The sequence below is a fragment of the Physcomitrium patens genome, chromosome 17 (assembly GCF_059467195.1).
Source record: "Physcomitrium patens ecotype Gransden chromosome 17, ASM5946719v1, whole genome shotgun sequence".
NCBI classification, from domain to species: Eukaryota; Viridiplantae; Streptophyta; class Bryopsida; order Funariales; family Funariaceae; genus Physcomitrium; species Physcomitrium patens.
The window spans coordinates 6,820,659-6,829,170 of record NC_143426.1 but is presented as its reverse complement, the minus strand read 5'-3'; positions in this window follow the sequence as shown (position 1 = coordinate 6,829,170).

The following is an 8,512-nucleotide window of genomic DNA, read 5'->3' as shown; positions in this document are numbered from 1 at the left end:
CGACCCCGAGATAAAGAACTACATGTACTACGACGACGACGGAGGATACCGAGTAACCGATCACTGGTGATCGTATTTGAGATCGAGCCTGCTTACGCTGGTCAGCCAGAAGGCGTGTTTGCAGGACAATTTCACAATAAGGACACGGAAGTTCATGCTTGGTCAGAAGTCGAAGGCGTGGGCTACTACCATTGGCTTCAAGGGTCGATGAACCACTTACCTCTTGAACAACAGTTGGAGTTCATAGCAGAAGTTATGCGACAAATCTTCATTTTCTTGCGTTGGTACTGATCAATAACATTGCTTCTCAGAGACCTTGAAGCTAAAGGAGGGGGTGATGTTAGGGACATATTCCTTAGAACTTTCTAGACAGAAGTTTCTAGAACTTTCTAGAAAACAAGCCTTTGGAACCTTCTAGAAGAGAAGCCTCTGGAACTTTTTAGAGAAAAGTTTCTAAAAGCTTCTAGAAAGGAAGTCTCTGGAACCTTCTAGAAGAAAAGTCTCTAGAAGTTTCTAGAAAGAAAGCCTCTGGAACTTTCTAGAAGCTTCTTAGTTAATAGAAGTAGCTCGAGAAGCTTCCTAAGTAAGAGTATATATAGGGATCGAGGTTGAAGAGTTCTTCAGTCTCGACAACACATCTCTTGGAATTCTAGCTCACCTTTCTAGTGTTTTTCTTGTACTTATCTGTTTAATCTAGTTCTGCTACTTCTTCTTGAACTTCTTGTTAGATTTCAAGTCTGTATTTTGTGTCAGTGACACTCAGATCCCTCCATGTCATCCATTAACAAAATCCTAAAAGTTCCTGACAATCAACAGATTATAATCAACAGCCTTATTACAAGCTCACCATCCAAGTAAGCATCATATATTATGTCCCTATCTTTTAACACAAACAATAATATTACTTTTAAAAAACAATTGAGCTTAAGCTTTTGCCAAATAATTAATACATCTTGTGGGTCCAATTGTGCAATATTTTGTTTATAATGCAAATACGAAATGGGCATCTTCTACATGTGCTATGGCCATTTTTAAAAAGGCATATATATTATATTATTATTTATATATAAATAAAAAATTAATTATATAAAAATAAAAACATTAATAATCAATAATGAAATAATTTGCATCATTTATTTGAAATTTATGGTTATCAATAGTATCTTGATATCAACTTCATTATTTGGCAAAACCTAGTATGCGTAATTATAAGAAGAATATAGAATGCTTGCAAAATCTTAAGTTGTGTAGGTCTTAAAGGACTTTTATATATACCTTTAAAATAGAACAAGAAATCTTTATATTTAAATTATCTACAAACTTATAATATACCTTAATTATTATTTATTGTATCTTTATGTTTTCAAAAAATGTGTTGTCTTATAATACTTTTTAAAGTTTTTTTAAACTTAGTGTATATATAAGGTATATCATATTAATAATTTTAATTGGAATAGACCATCTTTACTATACTGGAATAGTATTAAACTAAGTACAAAATTTGAGGCATTTTCTTTTAATAAAATAGCTTAGATGAATTTGCATGTATAAGAATAAAAGCAGATATAGAAGATTGCTTGAGCATTTAAAATGTTTCTTTGATTTTTTTTCCCATACAAATTTTTGTTTTCCTATAAGATACATTAATATGATAATAATCTTAAAATAATATTTAATGAAGATTCAATAAAAAATTTAAAATAAAAAAATTATTAATAATTATAAATTAATCTTTGTATAAATCATTTTAAAATGGTTTATATCTTCTTCTTTTTTATAGAAATTCCATCACTATATACAATAGATTACAAAAATTCTATTAACAATTGATAAGAAAGATATTTTTTTAATTTTGTATAAAATCCATGCTTTTATAACTTTTCAAGTAAATATATATGATTTTGATATTCTTCTTTATTTGAAGAATATATGAAGATGTCATTTGAATAAAAAATAATAAAATCATCCATATATGTCTTTTATTCATCTCCTTTTTTGATTTGAACAAGATTAGAGGCACTCTCTAATTGATCTTGATAAAGATTTTTGCTCATTCTAATTGTTACAACAAGCTTTAAATTAATAACTATAGATAACAATTCTTTTTAGTAATTTTTTAAAATCCTCAATCAATAATGATCCATATAATAATCCTTATGTATATAATGATCCAACTTTCTTCTTTAAAAATAGGATTAATATTATACCAAGTATTTTTAAATATCAAATAAAATTCTTTATAAGATTTTCTTTAATGTATTTTATAAAGCTATTAACATTGTAATAGATCATGTATTTATCCAAATGGCGTTTGAGTACCTTCTTGTAATTTTATTATATAATCATAAGGTTAATATTCTAATAGCATATCTACATTATTGTTCTCAAAAAAATCTTTAAAATCTTAATATTTAACTAGAATACCTTGTACAATCTATTTTATTAAATTTTTATTAGAATAACATACAAAATAAATGCAACACCATTCTTTATTACATGAAAAAAAGTTATTTCTAAAAAATAAATAAGCAGTATTTTTTTTTTTTAATATTTTAGCTTAAAAACTTTTTTTGCAAATTTCATATAAATGGCAAGATTATACAGCTCAAACCAATAGAGATATGTAATATATGATGCTTTTGACATTAAATAATGTTAAAGACAATATGTATTATTTTTTTTCAATACCACTTAAAATGGTTGTGTTTCTTTAATAATAAATTCAATGCAAGAAATCTTTAATTAATGACTTTATTAAATGTAAGGTGAGTTCCTTTTTACAACTAATAATATTTAGTTAAAAAATATTTATTCATAAATCATGTTGATATTCCAATATTTAAAAGAGCCTTAACAAAAGCCTCACAATTTCAAGTTATTACATAAGTTGGAAATATAAAATAAGATGTAGGATTTAGGGGGTAAAAAGAGATTTTTTTTTATACTTGGAATTTGGTAGTATTCAACCACATGGTTTCTATTTTAATTGGATATTTTTATTTTCTAATTTTTTAAAATCTGAAATTAATGTTGCATCTTGTGCTTTAAATCTATTAAGCTTGATAGGAGAATTTGTTACTTTGTGATTTCATTTCTATAATATAATCACAAATTTTCTTGCCAAAATTTATTAATCTTTGCTTGTATTAATGGTTTAAATTAAGTCATGTCATTTTGCATAGGAGCAAAGCCTATTAAATGCTTTTCTTATGTTATTGAAGATATAGCAATTATACTTCAAAAAATACCATTCAAAATTGATCATTTTTTTTGATATAATTCAAAGAGATAATTGCCACAAGTGATGGCTTAAGACATGAGTTTTTCCAAAGTGCTGATTTTTGGCATTATAATCAATAAGTTTTTACAGCATCTCATCAAACCATATTGAAATTGGATCATAAAGACATTATTTCAATCAAGGTCATAAGTAAATTGTTAAAATTCTACATTATAAATTGCAGCTAAGCATGATCTTTGTTGTAAGTTTTGCATTTTTTTTTAAGCTTCTCTTTTAGAATTACAATCTCCAAAAGTAGTAGTGATCTTTCTATAAAAGCCTGAAGATCATATAATATTGGAGAATTTTTTTAAAAAATAGAACAAATTATTAGTGACCAATCTTTGATAATAAAATATCTACATGAATAACTTGCATAAATCCATCTAGATAGTGAAAAAAATAAAAGTGTAAGTATAATTGTACTTATTGCATAAAACCTCAAAAATAGACCTTTTACCATAAAACTTGGTAAATATACTAGCCTTTGGTTCTTTCATGACAAATTTGAAATTTCTATAGAGATTATATACACAACTTGTTTATTATCTACTTTCTTTAATTGAATGATTTTTTGTTGTAAATTATAAATTTTTCATAAGTGTATATATTATGAAATTATTGCTATTAATTATTTCTTTTCCTACACTATCCAAAAAACTTAAAGATTTGTTAGAGTTGAAATTTTGTTCATTATTTGTATTTGAGTACTTTCTTATAATTTGATATACTTCCAATTTGACTAAATTTTTTATCTTTAAAAAAATAAAAATAAAAATGATACGAATTGATATCAATTTAAAAGAAGATAATTTACAACCTCTAATATACTTTAGTACTTTCAAAAAGAAGAGTAATTTTATAAATTTTTATTAATTACTTATATTTTTGCAATTATCTTCCTATTCAAGTTTGAGGGTTTATCCATGATTTTTACATACTAAATATACCATTATGATAAATATATTAATTATTATATAATTATAATTAATAATCAAGACAATTTAATTAAATACTACTCTTATTAAATTAAAATGAATATGCAATTAATTGTAGTTGGTCCTTAATTAACATAACTATATCTATTTTAATATTTGATAGAAAAAATCCACAAGAATCTCCACTTTATACATTAACAAGCATCTTCATTTCCATGACCTATTTTAAAATCAATTTTTCTTTTATAAGAATATTGTGCCACTCTTATTATATTGGCTTATTGTAAGAAATGAAAAAAATATATTAATAATAATATTATTTTTAAAACCACTTCTATATTGATATTCAAGGATTTTTAAATTCCAAAGAAAAACATAGTTCAAAACTTATATTGCAATTTCACCAAGTGGTTGCAATTGTATCAATAATTTTACTACTTAATTGTTAGTTTTGTTCTCTATGTATTATGTAACATTTTCTCAAAGCTGTCTTTTTTAAAAAAAATCATATATTTAAGCAAGATTAGAAAAGTCTTTGGTATAAAAAGAGCTTTTTATTCATTCGAATATCCAATAATACTGATAATTCTATATTAGTCAAGAAAAGTTTTGCCACTTCAATACTAAGGATTGTATTATCTTAGATTTTTTTTTTTTTATGGAATTAAAAATTATAATACTATATTTGATTATGTTCAATAAAAGTATTCTAAGAAATATTGTCAAATAGAAGAATTTTAAGGATTTTTTTATCAACGACACCAACTAAAAGAGGATGTATAAATCAAAGAAATTAATGTCATAGAATAGAGGCAAACTAAAAATAAGAAAGCATGTATATTCAAAGAAAAATGGAATGGCCAATGCCAAAGACTAGAAAACATGAAGACTCTTGAAACTAGACAAGAAGCAAGAAAAGAACTAACAAGAATGAGAAAGGCCTCACTCTTGCCTCTATATATAATACTTAACTAAGAAATATGTGGTGATATGCTATAGGACCTCCAATACACATCCAACTTGTAGGACACATGTCTAATTTGTAGTTTAGAAGTATGGATTTACAATGAATTTTTACTGTAATATGATACACTTGCAATTTGTGTACAAGACAAGCTGAAAAAAGAATGAAAATGCAAGTCAAAAAAGGTAGATGGATTGGTTTTAAGCAAAAAGGTGTCGCAGACATACACATTTATTTTAATAATTATCAATATGATTAAGTAAAAGTAAGTAGAAGTAGATGAAAGTAGATTAATTTTATAATATTTTCTAAAAAAACTTCAAAAGAAGCTTTATAGACGCTGCTTTGGCTTTATAAGTATCCCACAAAGTCAATACATATTGGAGGTCCTATAGAACATTGGCACGTAGCTCCTAGTTAGATAGTATATATATAAACAAGAGTGAAGCCTTCTTCACTCTTGTCAACTCCTTTCTTGCTTCTAGTCCAGTTTCAAGAGTCTCTAGTTTTCTTGTATTTTAGCAATAGCCATTCCAGTTTCCTTTTAATATATATACTTCCTTATTTTTATTCAATTAGATTTCTTTGAGAGAAACTCTCAGTTGTTTATTTGTTTTTATTGAGTTTTTGTTCTTGACAGATTGACAAGAGTACATTTACAATATCACAGTTTTATCTTATCTTAATTAAGAGTGGATTATCTCTTTCTTTTGCCAATTACCCTCTTCTAAACTAATATTGTTCTAAGTATTTTCTTTATTCTTAAGTCCTCTCTCTTATTTGTTGTAAGTGATATTAGATATTTTTTTTTCTTTAAGTGTTATCATGGTAGAGCTTATTGAAATGAAGAGTGTAATGGCACAAATATAAGAGCAAATAAGAGAGTTAATGCTTACAATGCATCAACTTAGTCTACCACCATAAGAAGCAATAAGGTTATCAAACAATGAAGATATAGATATGGATGGAGTTGCTTCAACATCTACACGAAGCTATATGATTCTTCCTCTGTTGAAACATCATTCAAGCATCAAAGAACCAAAAATTGGTTTGCTTGAGAAGTTTGATGGCATAAGATCCAATTTTCGAGGATTCATCAATCAAGTTCAATTGGTGATTGGATTGCAACCACAAAGTTTTCCAACTCAAGGCTTGCAAGTCAAGTTTATTGATACACTACTTTTAGGTTTTGCCTTATCTTGGTTTTCATCTTTCTTTGAATGACATGATCAAATATTGGACAATTTAAAAGCTTTCTTAGCAAAATTCTGATCTATGTATGGAAAACATGATGCAACTCGTGTTGCAACCAACAAGATTTGTATCTTGCAACAAAGGTATCAATTAGTGATATTATATATTTCACAATTTTGACAACTAACAACTGATATCAAGTGGAACGATGCTGCACTCATCAGTCAATTTTTCTATGGATTACAATATGAAGTGAAGAAATTGATGTTGAACTTACCCAATCTCCAAACATTGAGTCAAGCAATTGACTTTGCTGTTAAATGTAACAATTGACTTTTTGAATTTTGATCTAAGAATTGTACAAATGCACCTTCATGTTACTACAATTCAATGGCAATACCAATGTCTCCTCAACACATACATTTAGAAGCACAAGATATGCAAATTGATGTGATTCGTTAAAACCTCTTATTGAATAAAAAAAGACTTGTTGGCATCAAAAAAGATTATGTTTATATTGTGGAGAATCAAAGCACAGTACTCAACATTGCTCAGAGAAGCAACGCAATCAAAAAACAAGGTGTATGACTGTCAAAAAAGATAATATGTCGAAAAACAAATTTGTCCAACTACAATAGGAATCGTGAAATTGGAATCTTATACAATTTTTAATGAAGGTCCTATTCTCTCCTCAGAACCACCTCCTTATTTTGTAATAGATATACGTTCATGACCTAATAATTACAAAGCCTCTACCTTAATAGATTCAAGAGCCTCAGCATGCTTTTTAGATAAAAAAATTATTAAAAATCATAGAATACAGTTAGTACAAAAAACTAAATCCGTACACATAGAAGTCATAGATAGTCATTCATTATCTTCTAGAGATGTTACTCATGAAATACTTCTTATAGATGTGACAATAAATCGTCATAATAATTGTGTAATTTTTAGTATAATTAAATCTTTCTTCTAATCCAGTCATTTTAAGTCTATCATGGTTAAAAAAATACGACCTTTGAATAGATTAGATTTCTCATTTTCTTGACTTCTCTAAAAGTATAGCTAAGAGCATAGTTAATATAACAAAAAATTATAAGTCTAATACAATTAAACTTGCATTTGTAGGTGCCAGAGCTTTCTTACATGATGCAAAAAAAAGATCACCTCTTATTATTTATGCTACACATATTTCTAATGGTAGAAAGACTTCAAGTGGCATTCCAAGTATATATCAAGACTATCAAGACAATTTTAAAAAGAAGAATGTAGATATTCTTCTTGAACATCATCCAAATGATTGTTCAATTGACCTCAAAGAGGGAGCTTAGCTATCATTTGGATCAATCTATAATTTATCACAAAATGAGTTAGCTAAACTTAAGGAATATATTGACGAGAACTTGGCCAAGAATTTTATACGCCATTCTAAATCTCTAACAGGAGCTCTAATTTTATTTGTGAAGAAAAAAGATGGATCATTGCGGATGTGTATTGACTACTGAGGATTCGAAAAGATCACCATGAAGAATAGGTATCCATTATCTTTAATATTTGGACTCCTTAATCAGTTGAATCAAGCTAAGATCTATACAAAAATAGATCTACAAGAAGCATATAATTTAGTATGCATAAAAAAAAGGGATGAGTGGAAGACTGCATTTTGAACCAGATACAAACATTTTGAATATAATGACATGCCTTTTAGACTTACAAATGCACTAGCTGCTTTTCAATATTTTATGAATGATATTTTTTGTGAATTCTTAGATGATTTTGTCGTCTGCTACATAGACGATATTTTAATCTACTCTAAGAATACAAAAGAACATGAATGTCAAAGACATGAATCTTAAAGAATCAAAAACTCAAAACACTCTTGTTCACTTTAAAAAGATGGATGTTTACTCAAAACCAATATAGTATTGAAACTCGAATGACTATTGCCAAAAACAAGAAAAACTAGAAAGTCTTGAAACAAGACTAAAGATTAGAAAAATATTAACAAGAATAAAGAGGGCTTCACTCTTGCCTCTATATATACTATCTAACTAAGAGTTACGTGGCGATATACTATAGGACCTCCAATACGCGTTCAACTTGCGGACTATAAGTCTAATTTGTAAAGCAAGTTGC